Below are 17,846 nucleotides of genomic sequence, written 5' to 3'. Positions count from 1 at the left end.
GAGGAGGAGGAGTAGGAAGAGGAGGAGTCAAGCCATAAAAAGACATTGTGGAATTTAAAACTCATATTGCTAAGTGAAAGAACCAACTCTGAAAAGGCTACAGGATATATGATTCCAACATTCAAAATAGACAAAACTACAAGAAACAGTAAAAGGACAAAGGGTTTGAGGTGGGAACAGAGAAATGAGCAGATGGAGCAAAAAAGATTTGAAGATGTATATAATACTCTAATGACACAGGTAAACAATACATTTAACAAAACTCACAGAATTGTTCACACAAAAAGTGAATACAAAATTAAACTATGTATTTTAATTAATAATAATGTATCAGTTCATTAATTGTAAAAAAAAATGCAATGTGCTAAATAATAAGAGAATCCATGAGCAAAACAGAGAGGAGAAACCCAACTCCTCTTTGTATGCTCTGCTCAGTTTTCCATAAGTCCCAAATTATTCTAATATATATATATACATATATGTATGTATATATATATATATATATATATATATATATATATGTATATATATATATAATTTAATACATATATGTATGTATTAAATTCTTTAAACATTAAAGAATTAAACACCACTTCAAAAACTCAGGCAAAAAAGAAATAAGGGAAATTATAAAATATTCTGGACTGACTGAAAATAAAGATAGAATTTCAAAACTTGTAAGATTCAACTAAAGCAGCACTTAAAAGTTTATAGTTTCAAACCCTTATTCAAGGGAGAAAAACATGTCTAAAATCAATTATCTGAACTTATGTCATAAAAAAGTAGCAGGGCAAATTAAATACATAATAGGTAGAAAGAATAATAAAATATAAGCAAAAATCAATGAAATCAATGTGGTTTTTTTTTCAAAAAATGAAACTAGACATAGATGAAGCAAGAATTTAAAAGGAGACATCACTAGAAATCTTATAGAATCAAATGGAAAATAAGAAAATATGTAATAATTTTTTTCCAGTTTTTGAGTGTGGTGAATAGCCAACCAAATTTACTATCTTAAACATTTCTAAGTGTAAATCTCAATAGAATTAAATATAATCATATTGTCATGCAACCTTTGCCACTATTATGCATCTCCATTGGTATATTCACTTTGCGAAACTGACATTCTATACCCTTTCAGCAATAACTCCTGATTTTCTTCTTCATGAAGCCTATGACAAACACCATTCTACTTTCTGTCACTATGATTTTGACTGAGTAACTAATATATGTAGAATCCCACAAGATTTGTCTTCTTCTGGTTGCTTATTTTATTTATAGTAATGTCTAATGTTGTATAACATACATTAGGATTTTGATCCTTTTCAAGACTGAATAATTTTCTATTGTATGTTTATGCCACATTTTGCCTATCCATTCATCTACTGATTAATACTAAGATCACCTCCATGTTTTTGTTGTTGTAAATAATGGTGTTATAAACATGGGTACACAAGTATCTTTTTAACATTTTGCCTTCACTTCGGGGGGGTGGGGGGAATGTATCCATACATGGAATTGCTGGATTATGTGATTTCTGTTTTCATTTTCAAAAAGAACTCTCATAATGTTTTCCACAGCATCTGTATCATTTTACATTCCCACCAACAGTACCCCAGACTCTGGTTTTTCTAAATCTTTGTCAATACTTGTTACTTTGTTTTGTTTTGTTTTGTTTCTTCATCACAGTCATCCCAGCCATACTAACCTGTGTGAGGTAAGACCTTATTGATTTGCATTTCCCTAATGATTAGTGATGTGAAACATCTCTTCATACTTCATATACTATTTGTATATTTTCTTTGGAGAAATGTCTGTTCAAGTACTTTAGCCAATTTTATTTAAGGTTGTTTTCTTGATGATGAGTTTTATGGGTTCTCACCTTCTATCCTGTTTTATGCTACTATAAATGGAACAGATTCTTGTAATTTTTCTTTTCAGGTTGCTCAGTGTAAGTGTGTAGAAATGCAACTGATTTGGTGTGTTGACTTTGTATCCTACTTTGCTGGATTTATTAATTCCAACAGTTGTGTGTATGTGTGTGTAATCTTAAGGTTTTCTATGTACAAGATATCATCTGTGAACAGAGATAACTTTACTTCTTTTTTTCTGATTTGGATCCCTGTTATTTCTTTTTCTTGCCCAATTACTCTGGTTAGCAATTATATTACTCTGTTGAATAGAAGTGGGCAGAGATGAGTTCCTTGTCTTGCACCTCATCTTAGAGGAAAAGCATTCAGCCTTTTCATCATTAAGATATTCAGTATGGTTTTTATTATGTAATTTAATAAAATAGTATTTTTTTACTATTCCCCAAGAATGGAGTGGTTTTTTTCTTTCATGAAAGGGCTTTGAATTTTGTTAAATGCTCTTTCTATATTAATTCAGATGATATTACAAATAATTTTATACCAATAAATTTATCAAAAGAGGCAGAGTGAGAAAATTCCTTGAAAGACTCAAAAGTTTCATTAAAAAGAAACATATTTTGAATAGTCCTCTATCTATTAAAGAAATTAAATGTAGAAATAACTTCCTCACCCCCACCCTATCCTAAGCCAGGAAAAGTTCACTGGAACTTCTGTCAAACACTCCAATGTATTTTATGTCGTTATGTTTCCCTTGATAGCAAAATTAGAACCCGAATATGCAAAAAATAAATTATCCTGTTAGTTACAGGCCTAACCTTGAACAAGTTGCTTTATGTCTCTGGTTTTCACGTTTCTCACTCCCAAATATTTGGTAAAATATTCTTACTTAGATTCTGACACTGGAAAGAAGAGCCCGGAGGAGAGACCAGCATCTGCATCACCTCCTGCCCAGCACTGCAGGGGCTATACCACCTGCTCCTTTCCGAGCAGTGGCAGGTGAGTGTGAATTTACTGGAGTTCTTTCCTTCTCGGTTTTCTCTTCACAAAATATGTTAAATTGCAAGTTATTGGAGAGCAAGAGGGATGCCAGCTGGAAACAGAGGCATGCACAGAGGAGAGAAAGTGGCCCTAGACAATGTCAGTTACATATGAATTTCCAGTTATTCATTCATATGTACCCCTCGCTCTCCTTCCCTCTTTCTCTCTCGCCCCTATTGTTTATAAATTTGCTCTAGATCTGATGGCTGTGGCAAAATACATTTAGAACTGCTAAAAATGATGATCTTTAAGGCTCCCTTCTTTCCCTAAATACTTATTGAGAGCCAGCTATGTGCCAGAGATCAAATTAAGCAACATCAAACGTGGTCTACGTCCTCATAAAACACTGGTCTGTGCTCCAAGGTATAGCAGGATGGATTTGAAAAGGACAACTCTTCCTGAGTGGCCCTGGACACTAGCTATCATTATTCTTATCTTACAGCTGTGGTAGCTGAGATTCAGAGAATGAATCCATTGCTGAAGCTCCTAAAACCAGAAGGTAGAACAGCAGGCATTTGAGCCTAGATCCGTCCCACCCTCATGAGCTCATGAGTTCATGGTATTTTCACACTGCCACCATACTTCATTAAGAAAGAGCTTACTTAATCCTCATTATATTGTATATCTCAATAGTTGAGTAATTGGTCTATGCTATATATGACTGGTGATGTTGTATTATATTCACATCTGGCTTTGTTTCTGAACAACTAATTTTGCACTCAAAGTTTTAAAGATTTGAGATTTTGCCAGATTTTCTGAATTAAATTACAAAAGTCCTTCATATTCTTCATTCCTCGGTTGATGAAGCAGAACATTATCATACTGACTTTAGCCGGAAACTTGATGAGTGGCTGCATCTGCCTACATTTTAACATCGGCTATAAGGGCAGTGGGTGTATTTGAGGATGGGGTAGTAGAAATTAGGAATGTACCTGGGTTATTAAAATCAAGCATCCTCACTACAAAGGGAATCTTCAACTGAACTTTTTCTGTCAGGTCATGAGGTTGATAGACATATTTTTTTAAAAAGATGACATATCCTTTCTTGCTCGTCATTCTGGTAAATATCACATTAGCACACATTTTTCAGCAGGTGTTCTACACACAGAGGTAATAGAGTATAAAAAATCAAGTCCAAATTCTTGACTTAGAATCACAAATCGCAAGCCAGTCTCAGGCCACATTGTCTTGCCTCACTTTCTGCCACCACACCCTTCCTCTACCCGCCTATGTTTCAGCCATAACAGAAACAAACCATTCTCCATATGCTTCTCTGAGCCTCCACATATTCTTCAGGCTGCCCCTAGAAGAGACATACCCATCTCTACCTTTTGGCAGCCTACAACAACTCAAACGACCTTCCCCATGAGATTCCACTTCCCTGGGAGGAGATCTCTCCTTCCACTCCAGTCTCAGTGTCCCTTTCATTGTCTGTCCCCCTCAGGGGTCAGGGCATGGAAGAAAATGCCCAGATGCTGTTCTGTCTTCTCAGATTCCTGGTACCTAGCTCACTGCTGACACAGGAAGACATGGAGAAACACTGAATCCTTGAATTACTGCATATAGCCAGGAAACTGAGCTGGTCAACAAAGCTCCACCATATTGTGTATCAGAAGGACCGGAACAAGATCGCCTCCCATTCTCAATTTTTATCAAGGTCACTCTTTCATGGGTCACATGTGTTCTGTATTCTAATTTACCTTAAAAGTATTGATGTGCTTCTTAATTTGGGTTTCCTAATTTAAAGAGACACCCTCAAGGTGTTTTTTTCATTATTTTTTAAATTCCTTGTAATCATTTTTAATACCCATCAGAAGCTTGAAATTGAAATGTTATGAGTAGACTGCCCTGATTTTTCTGTACTACATTTGCACAATGGACAGTGCCCTCAGATCTACACTGCAGTTGTACTGATCATTCTCAAGTAATATTTTTGCAGTATTATTAAGTCAATAACATGGAAAGAATATACCTAAAAAAAAAAAGCTTGGAAATATTTTTTAATATACCTAAGACAAATACATTTTTCTAACTAAATAAAGTCACTCCTGATTTCTGTTTAGAATTACACAAAGTGGCCAGCTGAGGAGTGTGGGAAGCCATCCGTGAATTACATGAGGATCTTCTCTCAGGATGGTAGCCAGGGAGATTTAGGTTTGGCTTTGCGAACTATCCGTGGCTCTCCCAGGGCAATAGATTGCCCAATGCACATGACCTTTATCTCTGCTCTGCTAGGAAGATACCTCACAATAGCTCCGAAAATGGGTGTAACCCTCTGGGAACCGAACAGCCCACCTTTAACCTTTTTTGGTGAAGAATATTCTATGGAAGGCCTTTGATGTTTCCCGATATAAATAAAGCAGGCACCAGTTGGCTTGCCTGTCCTGCCCCTGCTTTTGAAACTACTTTCTGTGTCCTGAGGTTTTTTTTTTTTTTTTTTTTTTTGGTGTTCTATTTTTCCTAGCTTTTATTTCTCAGCCAGCCCATTCCACCCAGGGGAACCCCATTTCCACCGCCCACGCAGGATATGCGCGCAAGAGGAGGAGAGGAGCAAGGCTTTGCCTTCCTTTCTCTGACCCTCTGCCACAGTGAGGCCTCCACCACCTAGCTGGAGCTGAAAAATGTCCTCTGATTTTCACACACCTGCTTTGTCTCTGCCTTGAAATGATATCCTAATGTTCTGGTGCTGTACAAACATGGGGCCTTCTGCAAACTACAGTCCTATACTCCTCCCTGAGACAGCTCCATTCCCTATTTCTCTCTAACTTCCCAAGCATTGCTAATGAAATTATCTTACTGAAGGGGAAAAGAGGAGGGGCACCCTTAAAAGGGCGACCTATCACTTGACAGAAATATACAAAATAGGAGAGAAGAGCTATAGCCCTTAAGATCTGGGGCAGTGACCTTTGCCTTTAGATGCTGGTATATGAGCACCCAGTATTGTTAGTGTCTCCCCTGTATGTTCCACTATCCCTACAGTATCTTGAGGGTTCCATAGTATAGGCTGCCATGTAGCAACTGTGATGTCTGTGCCTCAGGCATCTCTCTGCCACAGTGGGTCACAGCTCAACATGAGGGCTCAATAAAATGGGAGGGCTTTGAGGGTATCCCCACTATGCTCCAGCATAGTGTCTGAGCTAATAGTGGTCTAAGTTTCCATGGGGTGTACCACTAGAAATGCCAACTACCCTGCTTGGATGGGAGAAGTGGATGCTTAAGTGTCCAAATGCTGCAAAACCTAACTAAGTGGAAGCTCCATCTCCAACATACTTCCCACCCGAGAGAGCCATTTAAATAGGATAATGCACATATAAAAGGAGAAATTGGCATCTTTCTGCCATTGCATTCAAATTATTTTCTAAGGACAATTCATCACACCCCAGATTTTTTTATCTATCATTATTAAGTTTTCCCCCCAAATCTACATTTCTCTTTAGAAAATTCTAAGTGGCATATGAAGAAAAAAAAACAATGGAATGGAAATAGTCCCTAAATTTGAAATGAGGGGATTGTGCTCTGATCCCAGAGCTGACACTCGTAGATCATGGGACCCTGGGCCAGAAACATGCACTCTGTGCAAAGAGCCTCTTGTAAAACTGAGGAGCTGGAACAGACAATCTCAAAGGTCCCACCAGCTCTCAACTCATGTCTATTCTGGTTTTGTTCTTATGCCTCTTCCCACTCACTCCACACACCTGTCTCTCATTTTGTCCTAATTATGGTATCGCAGAGGCCCCCAGCATGATTTGGATTCCACATTACAGCGTGGGCATTCCTGGTGGAAACTAGAAAGGGTGTCATCTCCAATATAGCCCGAGCTGCACCTTTGGACAATGACAACTCCCAAAGACACCAGCAGCACAGAACCTGAGCCAAAGAGGAAAAAGAGAGGTTAAGTGAGGCATGGTGGCTTGGAGAAATACACCTCAGAGAACATGCATGACAGCCCGTGGAACTCTGAGAACTGCTGAGGAGAAATTTAAGGAAGAATGGAATTCCTGCACAAAGTGCCCAGTACGCTGCTTATCTATTGCTGCACAACAAACCATTCCAAACCCAGTGGCTTAAAACAGCTCCTTGGCTTACAATTTGGACTGAGAACAGCTGGGTTTTTCTACTGCTGGCCTCTCATAGACTCAGTCCTGCATCTGTGGTGAGCTGAGTGGTTCTACTTCTGGCTGTCAGCAGGGCCCTGGTGTCCAGTCCAAGCTTCTTTACACAGGAGCAGCAGCATGAGTCCCCAGAGCAGCAAAAGACAAGCCCCCACATGCAGGCGGGTTTCAAGACTCTGCCTGAGACATGTGTGCTGATGCCCTCTTGGCTAAAGCAAGTCACCTGGCCAAGCTAGATTCAAGGGCCAAGGACATGGGTGCTACCCTCTCAGTACGAGGATTTTTATTGTCAGTGTATGAACTGAAGGGTGGAAAAGAGTTGGGGCTAATTTTGCAACTTACCTTACAGAGAAACAGAGCTGAGCTTGTTGGTATGACTTTACTTTTTATTCCCAGGTTTGAAGTGCCACACAAACAGGTGAAATTAGTCCTGTACTTTACATAACAGCATATTTTATAGTAAAATGTTAATAAGTTGATGAGTCCTCAAAAATAATTGGAACTTCCTTGAGCAAACTGTCAGTTTTATTTAAGCTTTAAGACTCTATGCAAAGTTACACATGGAAATGCAAATTTAAATTCTTCATAGACAGTTTGCCTGTGTGTGTGTATGTGTGTGTGTGTGTGTGCTTGTGTACACACACATACACCAGGAATTGAACCCAGGAGGGCTTAACCACTGAGCAACATCCCCAGCCCTTTCCACTTTATTATTTTGAGACAGTGTCTCTCTAAGTTTCACAGGGCCTCACTAAGTTGCTGAGGCTGGCTTTAAACTTGTGATCCTTCTGCCTCAGCCTCCCAAGTTGCTGGGTTTATATCTTTTATAAAATCCCAGCCCTTCTAAAATCTAACCCTGTGAGATCTTTCTTGTGCATTCAGGCAGGTCACACCTTTATGTAATGCCATCTTTAAGAGATTCATGAGCACTCACAGTAGAATTTAGAACTCTGGAATATATACCAATTTTCCCTAAATCAAATCTGTGTTTAGCAATTAAACTGAGTGTCATACCAAATCCTTTTAACTGTCACTCATTGAACTTACATATAAACCATCTGGGTACTGGGCACCATGCTAAGGGCTGTGACTATCACAGGAACAGAAGGAAGAAGGTGGGCAGGAACTGAGCCTACCTTCTTGTATCTTATGGTTCATGGGACATATACCAGTGACTTCTTAAAGAAATACAGTTCAAGAATTTCAATTCATTTTCAAAATTAAAGTGAATTTTGCATTTTTAAATATTCGCCCTTAGATCACTTTTAATTTTCATAAAGCCTCTCTCCTCTGAAGAAGGTTTAAAAGTAACTGACTTTCTTCTCTTCATCATGAAATTGTCACCAAGTTATTTTCAGTTCTGACTGTCCTGAAGCTTCTTCTGAGGACATTAATCTCTCTGGGCAGTTGAAATAAATTCCAAGTCAATTTCCTCGTACACAGAACCAGGCTTTTACTTAGACACCTCTTCAAAGGAAGCTGCTCCACCGAGCCAGGCTGGGGCAGGGCGAGAGCAGACAACATGGGCCACTGTCATCACCCCTAACACTGTCCTTTAAAAATGCACAAAATCTGGTCCTCAACAAATCTGAAAGGAGCAAGGTCCACTCTTGACACAGAACCACCTGTCCTTTCAAGTGCTCTTGGTATTTTTCTATTTTAGCTGAATAAGTTGTCCAGGGCTTGTTGTTTTCATGTTTTTAATAACTATTTGCAATAATTACCTTCTTATAGAGTTTTCATTTGAACATCAACATAGATGCCCAGAGTAAGACAGAGTTTTAGCTAGTTTGGCTAATCAGTTTAACATTCCTTCCTTAGATCCTCACAGTAAAGAAAAATAATGAATCCTAGCAGTTTGGCTCCAAAGTCTATGTGCCTCGTCAATGCACCTCACAGCCTCACCTGGTATCCCCTGTGAGTGTGAACAGAAGAATGGGTAGTGTGTCTCTGGTGCTGAGCAGAGAGGATGCTCTATCTGAAAGAGGGAAAAGTAATCATATCAAATCACCACAGATTGAGAGCTTTACACATGGCTCCATGTATACCTTCATTCACTTTGGTTTTTCTGTATAGAGGAGGACTTTAGGTGATACACCAAAGAACTTTTTTCAGTTTTAATGCATGTGGCAGATACTGTATATTGACTTAACTGCTATGTCAGTCAATACTGCCTCCAACATAAAGGCTGGAAATGCAAATCACCTTCCCTACCTTCCCTGAAGCAGCCATGTGACCTAAGTGTCTTTCAAAAAGATACATCCTCAAACATTTCAGCAGGGGAACAAGCACTGTGATTTGGCAGGTAGAGTGGGTGTTTGGATTACAAGTGTAGAATGGTGACAGCCCCTCTGGGCCACTTCAGTGAGGTGCTACAGCCGTTGCTGAGGTTTCCAGGACTTCTCCTGGCCTATGCTTTGTGTGCTTCCTAGCTGTCAGTGCTCCTGGCTATGGTGTGCAGGTGTGGGCCTCTGGACCTTTCAGACATTTTAAGCACCATCTAACATCCTTTAGTAAAAATTCTTCATGCTTAAATTAGATACAGTGGATTGTATTATTTGCAACTAATTATCTTTACTTAGATATGTATATGGCTAGCCCACTGAATCCTGTGATTTCACAAAAATCATTGCTTTGCATGCGCTCATGTTTAAAACATAGTCAATTGAAAGAAAACTATTTAAGATAAGTGGCATATGAACATGCTGAAACTGTGAAGCCAGTGAGTGAATGACTCGAATCTAGAAAATGTTCCTCATTAATTAATGAAGTGTAATGTTTTCTTATTTTTCACTTTTTTATTTGTTATTTTTAGATATAGATGACAGTAGAGTGTATTTTGACATATTATACATACATGGAGTATAATTTACTCTAATTAGGATCCCATTCTTGTGGTTGTATGTGATGTGGTTTCACTGGTGGTGTATTCGTATATGAACATAGGAAAGTTAATTTCCACAACCCTCCATACAAACAAACTGAAATTTAAAGAGGTTTGGTAATATGTCCAATTTCACATACCAGGGAACAAGAACCCAGGTCCTCCTCCCTCATATATGTAGCACCCGCATTCCCTCATAGTTACAGCTCACAAATAAAATTGATAAGCCAGGCATGGAGGCACATATCTATAATCCCATTGTCTCTGGAGGCTGAGGCAAGACGATCAGGAATTCAAAGCCAGCTTCAGCAACTTAGTAAGGCCCTAAATACCTTGCTGAGATCCTGTCTCAAAATAAAAAAATAAGAGCTGGGGATATGGTTCAGTAGTTAAGTACCATGGATTCAATTCCTAATACAAAAATAAATAAATAAATAAACCTGATAAAATACGATTAGATTTTAAACTTTGGTCTCTATGAGTTTGAATTGTGCTATATGAGATTTTCACCCCATCCCTGGAAAATAATATTCCTGGTGGATATATGTGGCCAGCTTGGAAACCCATAAGAATTTAGGAGCATGGAAAATAAGGGGAACTTTAGAGTCTTCCTAGCAAGAAAAAAAAAAAAAAAAACACTGTCATGACTCCCAAATGGCTTTAAAATCTTAGAAATCTATAGTTGAAGGTTTTTAGGCTTCAACAGTATTTAATTATAACTTCTAGAAAAACTGTTGTCACAGGTGTTTTTCAGAGGGCAAATCTCTAGTTTTTATTTTTATTTTTGGTGGAGGGTGAACATGGATGTAACCCCAGAAAAAGAAGCAAGAGCGAGTCCATCAGGGAAGGAGAGCAAATAAAATGAACCTGTAACTGAGCTGGCAGTACCTTCGCCGCAGACAAAGCCAGCTGCTCAATCTCCAGGTCCTCTGCAGACAGGCTGTGTGCAGTCCTACAACTCAGGAAAGTCTGGAGGTGGGAGAAGAAATGCAAGTAATTTAAGCAGTGTCTCTTCTTCTCCTATCTTTCATTGTAAGTCTCCACCCCTGGTGAATTAAGTCTCCTGCACCCTGGATGTTCCCAGGCTCTTCTGAGTAGTGGGAAGGCGGAGTCCCTGAAAGCAGGCAGATGCAGGTACAGCAGCCTCTCCTTGTCAATGGCTGCCATAAAGGACCCCAAAGTATATGTCAGCAGACAGACAGCAGCCTGGGCTTTCACCCATGGAAAAAGAGTCAATTGTCACACTGTGAATCTGAGGCCCAGGGGCTGGACAGGGCCAAGCTGACCTTGAACAGTGAATAAAAAGGACCTGGGACAACTGCAGACCATGTGCTCATAAAATTTTTATGTGACCATAATCTTTCTGTTGAATTCATGCTTCTTCTATGTCTTTTAAGTTTCTGCCCAACTGTATTCTAAAAAGGGTGAAATATTTCTATTCAGAAATTCATTGAACTGCTATCTTCCAAGGATATTGACCTATACCCTTGAGGCTAAGTATATCTGCTGTAGAAAAATGCATCTGTTCAACTATTTGATACAAAAATTAGATTTTTTTAAATTAACCTGTAAAACTGTAAACTTAAAAACTACTTCAATAACAGGAAGTTCAACACTTTCTGACCTTGTGATAATTAACCATGACCCCTGTGACTGTGTTATAATATTTCTTTATTCAGAACGTGCCTAAGGGCCTCCCTCCTTGAATATTATCAATTTTTCAGTAAAATACAATATCTCTAGCAGGGAATGTAGCTCAGCACTTACCTAGCAAGCTCCAGGCCCTAAGTTCAATCCCCAGCACCCCTCCCCACTCCCAAATTATAAAATGCAACATATAATTTTTCCAGAGTTGTAAAAACCTACAAGCAATATATATGTTTAATAATCTGTGGTGGTAAAACTACAAATATGAAGTTTTAGAATAGCCGTTAACATCATGACAGGACTAAAGATATGGAGAGATGCTCTCAAATTACACTGGAGATTTGAAGCATGAATCAAATTCCGTCCCCACACACAAAAGATATGATTCTACACACAGAAAAGATAAAACAAATCATGAATTTAGATGATTTTGCTTAATCCCTTCTATATCTCGATTCTTTCTGAATTTTCTATAAATATTTTTATTACTTTTTAATCAGAAGTTATACTTCAGATGAATCTAAAAAATGCTCTAAATTGAGAGCTTTGATAAGAACTTGAAAGCAAACTGTTTAATAATTTAAGCAGAAATCTAATCACTTGTATCCTGGACTGTGTGAACAAAGGGATTTGATTAGCTTAGACAAATAACTCTTATGCTACAGAGGCAAAGCCAGGAGAGCTTGTGGGAAATGCAAATTCATTTCATCAGTTCCAATTCTGTACATCGGGGTAAAAGCAGAAACCTGCATCTCATCAAGCTACAAGATGATTTTAACGTTGGTGGGGCCACCCTTTGATCAACTCTGGCCAAAAGACAAGCCCAAGGCATCAAAATTTCAGAGACTCTCCATCCAGAAACAATGCTGTTCTGACCCAGGGAATTCCAGGGTTCTGGCCCCTGTTGTAGATGCTTCTGTAGACATGACACTATCCCCCCTGCGTTCATCCATGCTTTTTTAGCAGATTTCCTATGATTGGCTTTCCTTGTGGTTTTTCTAAGAAGAAAATATTACTGCTTTGTCAATAGTGGCAGTTGGGTTTGTCTGTCTTCTCTGTAACATAATAAATTGGTACTCAGTTTATAGATCGGTCTCTCTGAGTTCAGTTAATGTGAATCTACTCCCCTGAAAATTTGGTCCATTTTCAGACAGGCATGTAAGCTATAGTAGCTGGAATCTCTTAGCAAGGAGTTAGTGAGCCTCTTTCTCACAATAGTATATCCATTGTTATTGCCAACCTGTCAGCACTTTCCATGTTTCTGATACAGCATCTTGAATTTCCTTTGGGAATCACTCCAAGATTCTTCCAAAATCCAAAAATAGCCCTTACTCTAGGCCCATCTATTTGAACTCAACCTTAAGAGTTTTGATTAAAATAAAGGTAAAGCTTAGATCCATTGGTCTTTGTCATGGAGCCACAAGGGGAAAAACATGCTTGAGAATGAAGCCACTACGAACAAAAGAACTAAGAGACAGACATAAATTAGAGCTAGAGAAAGACAAAGAGATAATAATAAAAATAAAATGGGGTCATTATTTGAATCTTGGATATAGCTGGTCCACCCATTATCTGTGCTCATGAGCTGATGTGTTCCTTTTCTGGTTTCTGCCAGTTGGGATTAGGTTTCCTTCCTTTACTATGGTAAAAAAATCTAAACTAAAACAACACTGCTCTGTTTCCATGTACAGAGCATCCCTTCCATTGAACAAGTAACCTTAGTTCCAAAGACCCTGCACTTATTTGGAGGACATTTAAAACAATCACACTCATGGGAAGTGTGGATTGCCAGACATTAACGGCAAGGCAAGTCAGCTTCATGTGCAACTAGGAAGAACCTAAGGCTGTCACTAGAAAACAATGATAGCACAGGCTGGGGCTTTCTATTTCTAAGGATGGTTTCCACTTGGCATCATGACAAAGGAATAAAAACATAGGTGCTCTGTGAATCTTGCTGTGTCACAGAGTATTTCCATGCTTATGTTTTAGGACTATCACTTACGAAATGGGAGGAAACCACCTTGTTCTCAGTGCCCCACAAAGGGACAGGAGCTGACAGCTGTACACCACCATAGTCAAGCACCTTAGTTCTGAGCTTGGAGAGGAAAGGGACCTGGTCTGCAGGAAAAACAGTGCCTGACTGCATTCACAGACTTTAGTTACACACAAAATTCCTTTTGCCTGCTCTTTCTAAGTTACATGAAACAATTAAAAGAAGAAAAAAAAACTGATTTCTGGGGACACAAATACAAACAACTTTTCCAGAAAAATTAGGCTCTGAATAGGGACTTTTCCAATATGTCAAATAAACTTTATTATTTATTGATTTATTTATTTATTTATTTATTTTTGGTACCAGGGATTGAAACCAGGATTGCTTAACCACTGAGCCACATCCCCAGCCCTTTTTGAATTTCTGTGTGTGTGGTATATATGTGTGTGTGTGTGTGGGGGGGTGCTGGGATTGAACCCAGGGCCTTGTGCATGTGAGGCAAGCCCTCTACCAACTGAGTTATAACCCCAGCCCTTCCAGCCCTTTTTATGTTTCACTTTGCAACAGGGTCTTGCTAAGTTGCTGAGGGTGGCTTTGAACTTGCCATCCTCCTGACTCAGCCTCCCAAATTGCTGGGATTATCAAGTAGACTTTTGATTATTTTATATTATGGCTACTACTTCAAGTTTGGATTGGGTTGTAAAAAATATGATAGTCAGATAGAGCTACTGATATTTATGAACCACCCAGTTTCAGGAAATAACTAGACATGACATAATGTTTACACTCAAAGTTCTTTTTCCCATTCAAAAAAAAAAAACAAAAAACCTGCCTAGGAAAAGAGTTAATGCTCATCAAAGAGGATGATGTTCAGGAGTGCTAGGTTATTGGTGTTTGGCTTCTCTCTCAAGGCTATAAAACATGCATACCTCATTTTATATATTTATTTTTAAAAAGGCTTGGCTCTACAAAGCAGTAAAATGAGAATCAAATCCTAAAATGAACTAAAGAAGGAAACAGGTGCTATAACTACTTTTGCAAATGTCCAGGGTGAGTGTTGTTTTTGATGTGATTACTGGAAGGGAAAAGACCAGTCAACACTATTATTGCATTTATGCTGGAATTCATACTGAGCATATGGCAAAAGGTAAAATAAGAATCCATACTAATGAAATCATGGCATTTGCAGGTAAATAGATGAAGCTGGAGACTATCATGCTAAGTGAAATAAGCCAAACCCAGAAAAACAAAGGCCAAATGTTTTCTCTGATAAGCAGATGCTGATGCTATGAATGGGGGGGGGGGGAGGAGGGAAAGGAAGAATGAAGGAACTTTGGATTGTGCAGAGGGGAGTAAGGGGAGGGAAGAGGGTGTGGAAATGGGAAGGACGGTGGGATGAGACAGATATTATTACCCTATATACATGTATAATTACACAACCAGTGTGACTTTGCACCACATTCAGCCAGAGGAAGGAGAAGTTGTGCTCCGTTGTGTGCAATGTGTCAAAACACATTCTACTGACATGTATAACTATTAGAACAAAGTTTTAAAAATTAAAATTAAAAAAAGAATACATACTAATATAGTCTCTCCGTCTAAGATTTAAAGCCATACCTCACAGTGTTTGTTTTAGCAAAAACCTATAATCAAATTAAACAAACAAACACCCATATGCACCTTCTTAGATTCCCTCAACCTCTTCCTACTATTTGTGTGACTTGGTCAGGGTCCCTCCATGTTTGAACTGGAGTAAAACTAGTGGTCATATGGTAGGGTGCTTGGATCCGAGGCCAGAAGTTTGTGGAGTTAGCAACCCTTGGGATATAACTTCATCAAGGAGAAATAAGAGGTTTATTTCAAAGAACTCAAAAAACTTAACATCAGAAGAAAGAAGAAAAAGAAAAAAAAAAGTCCCAATCAATAAATGGACTGAACGGACACTTCTCAAAATAAGAAATACAAATGGTCAACAAATATATTTAAAAAAGGTTCAACATCTCTAGCAGTTAGAGAAATGCAAATTAAAACTACACTGAGATTTCATCTCACTCCAGTCCTTGAAAGCATCATTCACATACCTAATGTCTCGTTCCTACTTCACATAGCAGCTCTCCCCAAAGCATTTGAGCTTCCTTACATCGTGGACCCAGGCCAGTCAGACCTCTGACAGAGAGACTGGCTCCCAGAAGGAAGCAAAAGTTACCAGTCCTCAGAAGTCCAAATATCACTTTTACTAAATTTTATTGTTCAAATCAAGTCACACAGATAGTATGATTCAAAAGGAAACAGACCCTACTTCCTGATAGGATGAATGCCACATCAGCACAAAGTGGGACATTAATGGTTGCCATTTGGGGAGATTCCTAAATGTGTCTACAAATTAGAATCATCTGAGGATCTTCTTGAACCTACAACCACACAGGCCACAGCTATAACCAAGTAATTCAGAGTCTCTGGGGTTAGATCATGGGCATTTATTTTAGTTTTTAAGCTCCCCAAGTGATTCCAATGTGCAGAAAAGTTTGGGGACCCTTGATCTATCATAACTTGTAAGGATAGAGATTTAGAAAAGCCGAAGACTCTAGTAACACCTCAGTTATACACTGCTACATGTCATTTCACAGTGTGCTCAGTGGCTCATCTTGAAATACGCTGTGGGTTTAAAATTTAAGCTAAACACCAGTCTCTTTAAACACAACAAAGCTGCCATGATACGCCTGCTTAGTATGCCTTGAGGGGTGGCCAACTTTCCAGTTTGTCTGGGACTGAGTGGTTTCCTGGGATACAAAACTTTCAGTGCTAAAACCAGGCCGGTCTGTGTCAAACCAAAGCAGGTGGTCACCCCAGCCTCTCTCTATCTCCATCTGCTAAACTGGTCCCATTCTGGTGAGTTTTGTTTCCGAAACACCATTATCAGTACCTGAGTCTCCTCAAAAGTGATCCATGTCAGTGCCTCATGAAATATGGCCCACAGTCCTGCAGCATAAGCATCATATGAGAGATGTTAGAAATGGATATTTGAGGGTTCTACCCTGGTCCCTGAATCAGAATCTCTGGGGGCAAGACTCGGGACCCAGAGCATGGAAGGCATGATTTGATGCATGCCAGCCATTATTTCATCTTCAGCTATCTCCACCATCCCACAGCAGGCAAAATCAGATTTCTGTTTTGCAACAGAGGTATAACAAACAGCAGGAAGGGTCAGTCAGTGCTAATTTTGGCCAGAGATGCCTTGACAAAGGGCAGCCAGCAAGTTCAGACACATCCCTGACAAACATCATCTGGGGTTTAGTGTTGTCAGTCATTTCTCTGAGAGACTGTAGGAAAATGTTTCAGATCCAGGATAGGATCTGGAGAGTGCAGTGAGGGACACACCAAGCAGAAATGTCCGCAGTGGGTAAGGCCTGTCTCTCCCAGAACACATCAAAACCATCAAGACAAGGCAGAGAGCAAATTTTTCTCTGAGCTGGAAGAAAAAAACATATCTCCCTTAAAGTTAAGCAAAAACTCAAGCTTCAACTTTGACTGTTGGTCTTCAATGTGAATTTATAGTAAAAATTCATTTAGGTTTCATTTAGAAATGCAATACTCTTTTTAGCTAGCTTAGGCTGAAGCAATGGAAAGTTTTGCCAAGCAAATTTTACCTTAAAATTTTAAGTGCCTTAAAAGAAAAACAGTTTACTTATCTGTTTATATTTTGTGGATGCTAATAACTCCCTGTGAGTCTTACCTATACAACTAATACAAAATGATCTTTGGGTACACAACTGCATCAATTGAATCAAAACAAAATATTTCTTAAAACACATGCATACACATTATAATTCAGACTTTTTATTAATTCAGATTGGTCTCTCTGCGCACTAGGAAAAGAGTTAGTGGGGTTTCTGTACCAATTAACATGTATGCCTTGATCCCTAATATGCTATGCCTTGAGGGGTGGCCAACTTTCCAGTTTGTCTGGGACTGATTGGTTTCCTGGGATACAAAACTTTCAGTGCTAAAAAAACCAGGCCGGTCTGTGTCAAACCAAAGCAGGTGGTCATCCCAACCTCTCTTTATCTCCATCTGCTAGACTGGTCCCATTCTGGTGAGTTTTGTTTCTGAAACACCATTATCAGTACCTGAGTCTCCTCAAAAGTGATCCATGTCAGTGCCTCATGAAATATGGCCCACAGTCCTGCAGCATAAGCATCACATGAGAGATGTTAGAAATGGATATTTGAGGGTTCTACCCTGGTCCCTGAGTCAGAATCTCTGGGGGCAAAATTTTAAGGTAAATGAAAATTTAAAAACTC

At 39.0% G+C, this 17,846-nt stretch overlaps 1 long non-coding RNA gene across 2 annotated transcripts; it reads left to right on the top strand.

Annotated features, from left to right (window-relative positions):
• Positions 1-1,470: 1,470 nt before the first annotated feature.
• On the top strand, positions 1,471-5,314 carry LOC107144759. 2 transcript variants are annotated; one of them, XR_001503825.2, is made up of 3 exons: positions 1,471-2,867; positions 4,973-5,045; positions 5,149-5,314. It is a non-coding gene; the product is annotated as an uncharacterized LOC107144759 (long non-coding RNA). The 2 variants fall into 2 exon arrangements; XR_007343478.1 differs by having other exon boundaries at positions 4,973-5,314.
• Positions 5,315-17,846: the final 12,532 nt, after the last annotated feature.

This window comes from Marmota marmota, unplaced genomic scaffold (assembly GCF_001458135.2).
Source record: "Marmota marmota marmota unplaced genomic scaffold, marMar, whole genome shotgun sequence".
Taxonomy (NCBI): domain Eukaryota; kingdom Metazoa; phylum Chordata; class Mammalia; order Rodentia; family Sciuridae; genus Marmota; species Marmota marmota.
The sequence above is the reverse complement of the archived record's forward strand: the minus strand, read 5'-3'. Positions and strand labels throughout refer to the sequence as shown.